Genomic DNA, 13,639 nt, shown 5'->3' with positions numbered 1-13,639 from the left:
CATTGAATTCTTCCTTATGGCTGACTAATGTTCTATCATCATTCATATATATATATATATATGTATATGCATATATATGTATATATATGTATATGCATATATATGTATATATACATATATGCATATATACATATGTATGTATATATATTCCATTTATCTATCAGTGAGCACCTGGGTCAGCAACATAACTTGCTTACTATAAATGGTAGAGCAATAAGCATGGATATATGAATATTTGGAAGCTGACGTAGACTTCACTGGGTATACTTGGAGGAGGGGAACAGCTGGATCATATGGTGGTGCCAGTTTTAGTTGTTTTATTAAGGAATATCCATGCTGATTTCCATAGTGGCTGTACTAATTTACACTCCCATCAGCAGTGTGCAAGGGTTAATTTTGCCTGCATCTTTGCCAATATCTGTTGTTTTGATGTTTCCTTGACGATAGCCATTTTGATTGGGTGGGTGTCTGTGTTTTATGAGAGCTCTCAGGTCTGCCGGGGTCAGGAGGTGTGGTAGGCCCTGCTCTAGGGGACAGGAGGTATGACTGGCAGGCCCTGCTCTAGCTCAGTGTGGCTCCATCTCCTGTTTCACTTCTGACCTCAGGTTTTCTGCATCCACAGAGTGCTCATGTTTGAAGCCAGCTGGGAAGACACACTGCTGTCAACCCTTCTGTCTTGAGGCTTTATTAGCCAGAGTAAGCTGCACGCCTCAGGCCCGGGAAAGCAGAGCCAGTAAGCCGGTGGAGGGCTTCGCTCTGGAGCCCCGGGGACTTTGTCTGCATTTTTAGAGAGGACGGTGCTTTGGTTAGAGAGTAGACTGCTTTGGAAGGATGAGCTGCAACGCAGCCTTAGGAGGGCACTGTATACATTTGCACTAGGGTGCTGGGCTAGTGGAGGGCGTGATCTGTGGAGGGTTTTAAAGATGTGTTCATTAAATTTATTTTTAAATGTTCAGCAGCTTTATTAAAATGTTGTTAACACACAAAAGCAGGCCGTATAAACTTAATGTAAACTCTTGGCACACTATTCATTCAGTTGGACTGCTTAGTATATGCATAGAGTTGGCTAACCAACACCACTATTTAATTTGGCAAATCTTAATTACCACTAAAAGAAGGAACCATATTCACTCAGAAATAGTCCCATTTCCCCTTCCTTTTTCCAGAATCCTGGCAGGTGTCCATCTGTGTTGGTCAACTGCTTGTGTTGACATTTCATAGAAATGACATTGAGTAGCCCTTGACCTTTTGTGGCTTGCTTCTTGCACTGAGCATGATGTAAGGTTTATCTGTTGTGCAGCACACATCAATACTTTATTCCTTTCATAATGGGAAGATATTGCATTGTATAATAAGCCAAATGTGTTTATTACTTGCTAACATTTTCTCATAAGAACTAAGTCTGTTCTGTTCATATCTGGGTCTCTAATCTGTTTTGAGTTCATTTTTGTGTATGAGCAAGGTTCTTTTGCACATACTCCAATAAATTTATTTTAAAAAACTAAACTGTCCTTTCTCTGTAGAATTATCCCAGCATCCTGGATGATAAACGTGGGGTGTATTCCTGGACTTTGCATCCATGTTGCTCAGGTCTGTGTCTGTTCTCTGCCCCCATCACATAGTGCCGTTTACTGTAGCTTTGTGAAAAGTTTGAAATTAGGAAGTAAGGCCGTCAGCTTTGTTCCTTCTGAAGTCCTCTCTCTCCCCCTCCCTCTGGCCCTTCCTCCTCCTTTCCCTTGAATTTCTCTCTCTTGAGTTTCTGTATGAATTTTAGGGTAGACTTGTCTATTCTGCACAAAAGGAACTGGTGTGCTTTGCTAGGAATTACATTGACTCAGCAGTTCCATAATTATCTCAACAATGTTGTCTTTCAAACTCTAAAAGCAGTCTTTCAGTTTTCTTTTCTTTTTCAGATTCTGAAATATTAAAAAAAATTATTATTATTGGCAACAAAGCCATGTGTAGGAGCAAGTGCCATGGTATGCATCTGGAAGCTAGCTTTATGAAGTTGGTGCTCTCCTTTCATGTTGTGTGAGGTTTAGGAATAGATCTTAGGTCACCAGGCTGGCTCAATAAGAATCTAGACTCACTAGGCTATCTCACCATACCAAGGTTTTAAACTTTTTATTTGCATACTTAAAAGCTTTACATTCTAATAGTTACACATTCTAATAATTAAAATAATTTGAAAAAAAAAGGCACTCTGATTATAGGACACGCTGCAGCCTGCAGGACACAGAGGGTGACCTTGGATTTTACTCCAGGTCTCACCACTTTCCAAATCCAGCTTCTTCGCTCACCAGCAGGACGTTCTTTCTCTTTCCTGCCAGTCAGACCTGTGGATGTGAGAGGCAAGCCGAGCCAGCCAGAACTTTGTTGCCAATTGTTACCGCTGTGAAAGGGAGAACCGAGTCTTTTAAACTTTGTCCAACCCCTTCACATTTTACAAAGCTAAACAGAGTAACCAAGTAAGGTCAGAAGGTGATGTTTGCTGAGCGCTCACTGCCTGTTGGTGGCACTTGCCTCACCATCTGCCCACTCCCGTCTGTTTGCTTGTTTCTTTTGAAGGAAGAGATTCTCTCTTAACATTTCTAGGCTCTTCAGTCTCCACTTACTGAACTACAGGATGTCAGCCACATCCGGTATTTCAGATAAGGTTGAGGAGAGAACCCAGCGAAGTGTGTGAGCAATAAAGCCTGATCTGTTATAGACTAGCCCATTTTCTTAGAGCTATGTTTTTGAAAACAAAACAAAACAACAACAAAAACAAAAAAAAAACAAAAAAACACCTGTAGGACATTGCTGACAGTATAGGTAATTAAAAGGAAATACAGACCTCCTGGGCTTAGGGATGGAGTCATTAGGACACTAGAGGGCTAGGAACATCCATTAGATCTGAAATGCCTGCTAGAGTGCCCAGAGAAGTTCCTCAAGATGTGGAAGGGCAGACAGTATAAAGCTGGAGGTAGAGATTGGACCTGCTTAATGGTCACGTAGGCCACAGCCTGCATGGCATCAGGGATGAGAGATGGGAAGAACAAAGTGGGAAGCAACAGACCTGAGGTACTGATTGCAACATGTCTGGACCATGTAAGTCTTCCTTACAAAATGCATAACTTGAAAAGTTATTGTCTTCACGCACAGTAGTTGGCACTTGCCAACGTTCTCACTTTTGGACAGTGACAGGGTGACAAGAGCCAGAGTTCTAGTGATGAATAGGCTCCTGGGCCACTCACCACTGGCTCAGCTTCCCTTTCTTCTTTAGCCACCCAAGGGGACTTTCCTGGAGCACTGCCTTCTTGGAACACTAAGGGGCAGACTCTGTTCTAAAGGTACTTTCCAGCCTGCAAATGCCTGTCCTACTAGTCTGTGCAATGGGTAAGAATGCACACTCTAAACCCAGACACATAAGCAATCAAAATCTGAGGTTACAAATGTATTAGCCTCTAACACATCAGACAGCTTAGAAAAGCTTTGTGCTTTATTTCCTCTCCTCCTCCTCCTTCTCTTCCTCCTCCTCCTCCTCCTCCTCCTCCTCCTCCTCCTACTCCTCCTCCTCCTCCTCCTACTACTACTCTACTACTACTACTACTACTACTACTACTACTACTACTACTACTACTACTACTACTACTACTACTCTACTACTACTACCACCACCACCACCACATGCCAGAATATTAGGAGTCATTCCATACTTTCCTCCCACCCTCTTGCTTCTACGCCCACTGTGCATCTTAGATGGTCCCTGTCCCTTCTGCTTTCCTGTGGCATCACCATAATTCTGATTCTCATTGCTTCTCATTCTACCCTAGTGCATCTTCCTCACTGCTGGCTCCCCCTTTGTGGCTCCCTCTACACCAGCCTTGTTGAGGCAGAGAGCATCAATCCTGGAACCATTCTTCACTCTTCTCTCACCCTGCGTCTGATTCATCAGCTAGTCCTATAGGCTGTCTCTTCACTGATCTTCAGAGCCTAATCACTTCTCACCACCCCAGAGATTCCGTACCATCTGGGACATTATCATCTCCTGTGGTGATTTCTGCACCTTTCTGATAGTAGGATTCCAAGACCCTACCTAATCTCATTATCTGACATTTGATTCCCAATACAGCAGCCAGGGTAATTATTTTAAAACACAAGTGCTATTGTTTTCAAGTCAAGTTTTTCTTAGGACAGCCTTTAAATGCTTTTCCTGCCCTGGTCTCTCTTACCTCTCGGTCACATAATGACCCATGCCCTTTCCATGAACAGGAACTCATGGTGGTTGCGAAAATCTAATCTCATTTTACTTTGTAAAAATAAATTTTTTTAACTTTATCTCAGTTTCTTTGTAAGTTAACTTTACCTCAGTTTCTTTGTAAGTTTTTAAAGATTAGTATGGCATCATATATGTCTTGTTAAAAGCCTTAAACTCTTTTACATTCATTACAACCCTTTTCTAGTTGCCTTATGTGGTTTCCTGTATCCTGAGTGTATCCTAGTCACCTATAATGATCACTTACAGCTCATTACTGGCATGTAAGGTCTCAGAAGTTTGTTAGATAGATAATAAATGACACGCACAATTTTTTACCCATGAGTCTGGCTCCCCGTTGGATTCCTTTTCTTTTAGATAAAAAGAAACTTGAGAAAGAACTTCCTATAAGTTAAGGCCACAACAGGATGAGCTAGTCACAAAGTAGACAATCATTATCCTAAGACTTACTTAAGACAAAGGCCCACTTGGAAGCAAGAGTTTCCATTGGTGGAGAGTGATTCCTTTTCAATGCTTGCAAGCTTGCCAGCACAGATACCTTAAGCTCCTCCATCATAAACTTGTCTCAAAACTCTTTGCAATGCAAATATGACCTTTGTCCTTGGAGTTCTTAGTGAGAACCAATTTTTTTTCCTCTAAACGAATATGTACTTAGAGCCCTTATAGTTAGGAAAGCAAAAGTCAAGTACAGTGAATAGAAGGAAGAACAGACTGCTTTGTAGCTAGGCAAGCAGGGTCTGGGGAGTCTGGGATGTATGGAGTGATGGGGAGTCTGGGGTGTATGGAGTGATGGGGAGTCTGGAGGATGTATGGAGTGATGGGGAGTCTGGGATGTATGGAGTGATGGAGAGTTTGGGGGTGTATGGAGTGAATATATAGCCAAAATGAATAAATTCATAATTTCAGAGCATCCAGTCCTTCAGCTGCACGAATACTGTTATACACAGACAAGAGAAGTGTTCAGATGACTAGTCCTTCTTTTTAGTATTCTTTCTAAAATCCACATGTTTTTTATAAGTCAGTGACCTACCATCTATTCTTGCTGTGTGTTCATTTTTTCTTAAGTCTATGGTGATTAGGTGGCTACGAGAAATCATCAGGTTCGCTAGCACACTAACACCTGCATGTCTTGGTCAAACCTCACCAAGTGTACAGAAGTGCTTGTGGGTGCTTGGATGATACATTGTAAATGATCAATTATTCTTCACATTGACTGCCATTATCACTTCTGAGGTAACAGACAGTCTTAGGTTTAGAAATTGCATGACTTTATATCTGCCCATCATCTGTGGTGACAGATATTATATTATTACAACAGACAACTTATTAAATTTGTATTCATCTCTATTAATGGGATGGAATACTTAAGTTCAAACTACATCTCAACTGTCCATCCCATAAACACCAAGCTCCTCCAATATACATACTGGCTTTTTTGAGTCTTTCTATCAGACTGTGGAGAACTTGTAAGAGGATCCACTTAGGAAAAGACCCGTGCAAGCTAAAGACATTATAATAAGTTAGAAGGTCAAAAACCCCACTCAGGTAGAAGCTGGTGTAACATGAGTGTTAAGAGAGCCAGCATCATGTGAACTGACTACAGATATGGAGACTTCCTAGGGATGGGGGACTTAAAGTGGCTTTTATAGCTCTGAGACATTTGACCTGAAAGTTCTTTGAGTAGGCACCTGAGAGGCTCAGATAAAAAGCCTCAGAAATGCAAAGGCATGGGAAAGCTGAAGGGGCAGTGCCAACAGACAAAGTGGTTTCTGAAATTCAAATTCAAACAACAATGTGCTTAGTGCCAGGCAGAGGGATAATGAGGTTGCAGTGCCCTTCATCCCAAAACAGTTAAAATGCCAAAACAGTGTGAAAAGTGTGTGTGTGTAAGTGTGTATAAGTGTGTGTGTCAGTGTGTGTGTCATTGTGTGTGTGTGTCAGTGTATGTGTGTGTGTCAGTATGTGTGTGTGTGTGTCAGTGTGTGTGTGTGTGTGTGTGTGTCAGTATGTGTGTCAGTGTGTGTGTGTGTGTCAGTGTGTGTGTGTGTCAGTATGTGTGTCAGTGTGTGTGTGTGTCAGTGTATGTGTGTGTGCCAGTGTGTGTGTGTGTCAGTATGTGTGTCAGTATGTGTGTGTGTGTCAGTATGTGTGTCAGTGTGTGTGTGTGTGTCAGTGTGTGTGTGTGTCAGTGTGTGTGTGTCAGTGTGTGTGTGTGTCAGTATGTGTGTCAGTGTGTGTGTGTGTGTCAGTATGTGTGTCAGTGTGTGTGTGTGTCAGTGTGTGTGTGTGTCCGTGTGTGTGTGTAACTGGAGAAGGGGTATAATGGAGGTTTACCACTCAGTGAATCAATGTCTTCTAGATGTTTCATCATAAATCTTTGTTTAGAGTCAGAAAGGGGAAGCAAGAGAGAGAAAGGAGAGACAGTAAGACCATTCACAGGACACTTGAAGAAACAATTGGCAACTGATCAGCCATATAGGTGAGAAAAAGAGAAGCATCAAGGATGACTGAGGCTTTAAGGTCAGAAGGTTTTAGGGCTAGACAAAGATGTCGGTTCCACCGTGGAAGTGTTAGCTAATATTGGGGACTGAAGATACTGTCTTAGTAAAAGAACACACTGAAACTATCTTGTAAGGCTAATCAACTCTAAAGCGTGGTACCTCAGTTTGTGGTACCTCAGTAATATCTGGGGACATTTCCAGTATCTTCTTTTCAAATCAGAATCAAACTTCTTGTTTTATATTCCACTTTATTTCTGGTGGTATGCCTACCATTTTACTGAAAAAAAATATTAAAACAGTAATATAACAGCATTCAATGCATCCTTGTGGTCATGGCCAATGTATTAGTCAATGTTCTCTAAAGTAACAGAACTTAGAAAATGAATATTTCTCTCTCTCTCTCCCTCTCTTTCTCTCTCTCCCTCTCTTTCTCTCTCTCCCTCTCTTTCTCTCTCTCCCTCCCTCTCTCTCCATATATATATATATGGCTTGCAGGCAGGTTGTGATCCAGATAATCCAACAATGTCTGGATAAAAATGGAATGTCCAAAGAATCTATGAGTTCACAACGCTGGTTGACTTAGATGGTTTTCAGTACACCTTGGAATTCTGAAGAAGTAGGCCCTAATGCTAGTGAAGAAATAGAATTGCTAGGAAAACTTCCTTCTTCCATGTCCTTATATAGGTTGCCAGTAGAGGTGAGAGCAAGCAGGCAAAGAGCAAAAGCTTTCTTCTTCATGTCTTGTATAGGCTTCTAATAGAAGAGAAGGCATGGCCCAGGTTTGATGAGAATTAAAATCTGGATTAAAGGTGTGTCTTCCTACCTCAAAGATCCAGATTAGAAGTAGATCTTCCCACTTCAAAGTAAGCAAAAATCCCTCCATTTTAAGGTTTTAGTTAACGCCAGATGGGAGTCAAGTTGACAAACAAGAATGGCTACTGCAGCCAGGCACTATCCAGTGCACTCAGGGCTCAGAGAATCTTCAAGCATTCCAAGCCAATGGAATGACTTGCAGATGGAGACAGAAGAGAAGACACTCAGAAGCATCAGACAAGGAAGAGAGTCTGTTGATGAAAAGAGCTCAGGTAATAAAGGTAAGTAGAGCAAGTTTTCCATTGCAAGAGCAATGTTCATTGTTAATGGGCCCTCATACTTGGAAGGGGAGAAAATGGAGCAGAAAGATCACAAAAGCCAGATGACCAGGGTGTTTGCTGTGAGACTGTATTTCCTAGTAATGTCAGAATTTACACCCATAAAGTCTCAGTAGCATAACTGCCAAAATGTGAGCTGAAGAAAGACAATAACAAGAGACAAAGGAGAAAGGAGAAAACCCTCAGGGCTTCATCCCTACACCATGAACTATACGCAACTACGGAAAGCTGGGACTGTGCCAACTGGTTATCCAATACCAAATGGCCAGCTCGGAAAACGTACACATGAGTAAAACTATACACACACACAGCAGGTTGTATTTAGAAATATATATAACCATAGCTAATGAAAAAAATGCCTCAAATTTGAAAGAGAGCGAGGCAGAAGATGTACAGGATTTTGGGGAAGGGGGGGGGAAATGATGTAATTATATTATAATTTTAAAATTTTTTTAAAAATGAAGAAAAATAAAAAATTGTTTAGAACCATGGAATATTATCATTTAAACATGTTTCTTTCTTTCTCTAATAGTGTACTCTCAGAGTCTTGCTTTGTAAACACAGGCCAGATGGGAATATTGGCTGCTGTCCAAAAGGATAACCACACACAGATGTCAGATGTAGAAAAGTAGAGTTTCAAAGTTATTAAACTGTTAACTTCAAAACTCAGAGGGAGGCAATGTTAAGAATGTTTTTTCCCCCCTCAGGCTGTTGAGATGGCTTGGTGGTAAGGGTCAAGGCCTTCCAAGTCTAAGTTCCATCCCTACAAAGTACAGGCAGAAAGACAGACCCAATTCCACAAAGTTGTCCTTTGAGGTCAACACATGTGCTATGGCACACACCACCACCACCACTGTACAATATTAATAAAAACAAATTTAAGCCCCAAACAAGAATAGTTTTCTCTATAGTGAAACTTTTTTTTAATGCAGAAAGTTCTTTACCTCATGAAGACGCTCATTAAGAATAAAAAACAACCCTGAGATTCCACTTCACTCCAGTCAGAATGGCTAAGATCAAAAATTCAGGTGACAGCAGATGCTGGCGAGGATGTGGAGAAAGAGGAACACTCCTCCATTGTTGGTGGGATTGCAAGCTTGTACAACCACTCTGGAAATCAGTCTGGCGGTTCCTCAGAAAATTGGACATAGTACTACTGGAGGATCCCGCAATACCTCTCCTGGGCATATATCCAGAAGATGTCCCAACCGGTAAGGACACATGCTCCACTATGTTCATAGCAGCCTTATTTATAATAGCCAGAAGCTGGAAAGAATCCAGATGCCCCTCAACAGAGGAATGGATACAGAAAATGTGATACATTTACACAATGGAATACTACTCAGCTATTAAAAAGAATGAATTTATGAAATTCCTAGGCAAATGGATGGACCTGGAGGACATCATCCTGAGTGAGGTAACCCAATCACAAAGGAACTCACACAATATGTACTCGCTGATAAGTGGATATTAGCCCAAAACCTAGGATACCCAAGATATAAGATACAATTTGCTAAACGCATGAAATTCAAGAAGAACGAAGACCAAAGTGTGAACACTTTGCCCCTTCTTAGAAATGGGAACAAAACACCCATGGAAGGAGTTACAGAGACAAAATTTGGAGCTGTGACAAAAGGATGGACCATCTAGTGATTGCCATATGCAGGGATCCATCCCATAATCAGCTTCCAAACGCTGACACCATTGTATACACTAGCAAGATTTTGCTGAAAGGACCCAGATATAGCTGTCTCTTGTGAGACTATGCCAGGGCCTAGCAAACACAGAAGTGGATGATCACAGTCAGCTATTGGATGGGTCACACAGCCCCCAATGGAGGAGCTAGAGAAATTACCCAAGGAGCTAAAGGGAACTGCAACCCCATAGGTGGAACAACAATATGAACTAACCAGTACCCCGGAGCTCTTGTCTCTAGCTGCATATGTATCAAAAGATGGCCTTGTCGGCCATCCTGCAAAGAGAGGCCCATTGGACTTGCAAACTTTATATGCCCCAGTACAGGGGAACCCCAGGGCCAAAAAGGGGGAGTGGGTGGGTAGGGGATTGGGGGGGGTGGGTATGGGGGACTTTTGGGATAGCATTGAAAATGTAAACGAGGAAAATACCTAATAAAAAAAAGAATAAAAAACACTGAAACACCTGGTCTTTGGAAGGTAGGAATGATTTCATTGTAAGCACAATTTCTCAGAGTAGGATTTTTAAAAAGTGTTCCCCCAGCACAACAGACTCACCCATCTCAACAACACAAACCCAGAAAGTAAGAGAAGTTCCCAATGTACTTCATACTCACATCAGCACCCAGCACAGCTCCTCAAGCAAAGACACAGAAAAGGCAGCACACAGTTGCTCCTTGTATCAGGTTCCCTGGAAGCCAATCACACCGACAACCAAACCTGCCCGGGACAGGAGCCGTAAGTGTGTTCTCTCTAGTTGGGAGACAGAAGGAGACAACAAAGATATGCCACATTTGACATTAGGATATATCCAACAAAGGGAACAAAAATGATGTGGTCACGATCCTTGAAGCTGTTTTCCTGTTAAAAAGAAAAAGCGGGGGTGTGGGGTGTCATTCAAACCAGAATGGTTTCTGAGGAACTGGAGCATGCTGCCTGGAAGCATACTTTGGTTTTGTTTTCAACAGTTCTGTTTTATCTTTAGGCTCTCTCAAGCCGCTTACCTGCCAGGCACCCTAGAGCCATTGTTCTTGTCAGCTGCCCTTTAGCTGTACCCCTGGTCCACATGTACCAGGGATTCCCCACAGCAAGCTGGCTAATGAGACTAGCCATTATCACAAGCTCCGGGTCTGACTGAGAGACCTGGCCTCATTGAATAAGGTGGAATATGATTCTCTGACATTACCCTCGGGTCTCCATATTCACACTCACAAGTGCATCACACAAAGGTATGCCCACATGCACACACACACAGAGAAATAGAGAAAATAAATACAACAAGAACACTTCCCAACTTCTCCATGGCTTCCCACCAGGTAGCTACATGGCAGTCTTGGGCATCCCTTGCTTTGTAGAGCACCACCCCATTTTTACATGGCCCCATCCCTTGTACATATATCTCTGTCCCTTTCCTATCTCTATAAAGGCATCAGCCATTGCATTTGTGTCCAGCCTGATCAATTATAATTGTATCTATAAATTGTTAGTTTCCAAGTAAATTCAGAAGTTCTGGGTCTAGACTATGACTAGGGTTTGGGGTGAGAGGGTGGGGGTGGGCATTAGTTTACTACAGCATCTAGGTGGGCATGACCTGGCACTAATTCCCTGCAGTATCTTATCTCATTTTCACTTCTAATCTAGAAAGTCAGTCTACACAAGAAGGAATGGCTAACATACAGCACAAGATATAGCAGTGGTTTCTTAGCTGCATGGCTAAATTGGAACTCAGGCCCATGTGGCCCCACCATTTCATGAAGCTGAGCAGGGCAAAATTCAAACAAGGTGATTAAAATAAAGGCTACAGTAAGTGCAGATGCGGAGGGTAAGACTTCTTGAACCCTCAGGGGCAGGAGAGGTAGGGGATGTGAGAGATTTAGGTCTTGGCTTTTCTTGCTCTCTGCTTTTGCCTCCCTGACTCTCTGACTCCTGGTTTGCAGGGCCCTTCTTCTATACTTGTTTGCTTGCTTTTAAAATGTTTAAAAATATATATTATTTTACTCTCTCACTTGAGCAAGAAGTAATGATTGCAAAAAGGAGTGTTTGCCTCGACTACAAAAAAGGAGGGCTCATAAGGGTGACTCTGTCTGGGAAGAGGTCTTCAGGCCTTCCTCTGCAGACCTCCTCCCACTCGTGGCTCTGAGATGCAGTCTCTGTGTGGCTCTGGGATTTTAGCATCTGTGGGATCCTCAGCCCACCCTCCAGGAGCGAAGCATGGAGAAGAACCACTCTTTAGGCCTGAATTTGCTCCAGTGGCTGCTCACCCACCAGCCTTTCCTGGACTAGTTTGAAACAAGGAAAGCCCAAGTGTCTTTACAACACAGCCAAAGCAACTCAAGCTGCCGTCTCTGCATGCTGGCCTGCTTGGAAAGCTATGTATCTAAAGAGAAAAAAAATGCCAGAGGGGCAGCTACAGAACTCTCCACAGAGTGTTTCTCGGGATGGGGGACAAGAAGGTGGCTTTGTGGTTGGTATGCAGTTGCTCTTTTTTTCCACCTTATATTGCATTTTCTGCCTGCTATGAACCCATATTACTCTTTTAAATCTATAGAAGTAACTTTTAAAAGAAGAGTAATGGAGATTATGGTTAGATATCAAACAAAACCGAGAAAACATTTTAAGAACTTAGCAAAGGGCTCCTATGTCTTTATTTATTAAACTACAAATAACTGTGAAATCTCTTACATTATAAACACTCATAAGCTCTTTCTTTGTTCCCAAAGGTCTCTGACAAGGAGGGAGGGAGCGAGACAGACAGACAGACAGACAGACAGAAACAGAGAGACAGAGAGGACAGTAGATCCTTCTAACATTGTATATATATTGGTAATGGAAAACAACAAATTAGGTCAGAAAACATACTATTATAATATGCATAATAATGATCTCATTAAGTGTACAAAATTACCAAGGGCTTCCATTATGAACAGAGACAGAGTAAAGAGAGGCTATGTCACGCCCATTTCTGTCTCTCCCTAAGACATTTTCTTCTAAATGCACTGTGGTGACTGTTGTGTTGTGCCTACTCTGACTGGACTGGCTTTGGAGAAATAACAAAGGGCAGGGGCTGGGGAAGGCTTGAGACCTAAGAGAAGCCTGCAGCTGCTTTAGAACAGGTCCTCTCACCTTTCCCAAAGTCTACAACCAAGATTCAGGTATGGGCTTATCTGGAACCTGATAGAAGGGAGTAATGGCTAGCCTCCTCTGGAGCATAGGGACTTGTGGGTAGAAAGAAGGACATACACAGCTGGGGACAGGGAAATCTGCCTGGAAACTGGCCCCTTGTATTACAGCCCAGGAACTGGAGGCCGGTCTGTTTCAGGATACAGAGAAGCTTGGAATTCCATCAGGATCCCCACTGAAGGAGGGAGGTGGGGGGAAGGGTAGACTGAAGCTCTGTCCAAAGCAGCTGAGATGTTCATTTCAGGACCCAAGTAGAGGTTTTAGCTCATTCACAGACAAGAGCTCTAAAAGCAAAGGGTGGGGCTTTATGAAGTACTTGCCACTCCAACTTCACCCCTCTGCACCGTGAACAGAGAATAACTAAGGCTCTGACTCCTGGCCAAAAGGCAAGTTACTGAACTCAAAATTGTCAAATTTAAGTCAGATCTCCTTCCCCCAGAAAGGCCTCTTCAGAGCGGGGGTGGGGGGGTTGGGGGTGAAGGGGTTGTCAGAGGTCAAGCACGAAGTCAGGCATTTGACTCCTGGACTTCAACAATGAAAAATAGAGGAGTGGATTTATGTGACAGGTAGAAGTTTCTAGAAGCCTAGAGAAGACATGTGTCATCCTCTTTCCCCCTCTTCCTGGACAGAAGAAAGGATTGCTGGACGCAGGACATTGGACACATGACACAGGATTCTGGACACAGGATGCTGGATGCATTGACACTGGATGCATTACAAAGGTTTGGTGCATGGAGTTTCTAAAGGTGGGAAGTTTACCACCCTGCGCATGCGTGTAATGGGAGATGGTGGTGTTCATAAGGATGAAGGAAATGGGACTACCTTTGCTCCCAGGTCTGGATCACGGAGATGCAG

The 13,639-nt window shown here is 42.7% G+C and overlaps 1 protein-coding gene across 1 annotated transcript in view; it reads right to left on the bottom strand.

Annotated features, from left to right (window-relative positions):
- Pdcd1lg2 (programmed cell death 1 ligand 2) overlaps window positions 1-10,444 on the bottom strand; it is a 62,009-nt gene extending 51,565 nt beyond the window's left edge. Inside the window, exon 1 of the mRNA NM_021396.2 lies at window positions 10,222-10,444. The gene's annotated coding sequence lies outside the window, so the exon portion shown is untranslated. The remainder of the gene's footprint in view (window positions 1-10,221) is intronic.
- Window positions 10,445-13,639: the final 3,195 nt, after the last annotated feature.

This window comes from Mus musculus, chromosome 19 (assembly GCF_000001635.26).
Source record: "Mus musculus strain C57BL/6J chromosome 19, GRCm38.p6 C57BL/6J".
NCBI lineage: Eukaryota > Metazoa > Chordata > Mammalia > Rodentia > Muridae > Mus > Mus musculus.
Note: the sequence above shows the minus strand (reverse complement) of the source record. Positions and strands in the feature narration are given on the sequence as shown.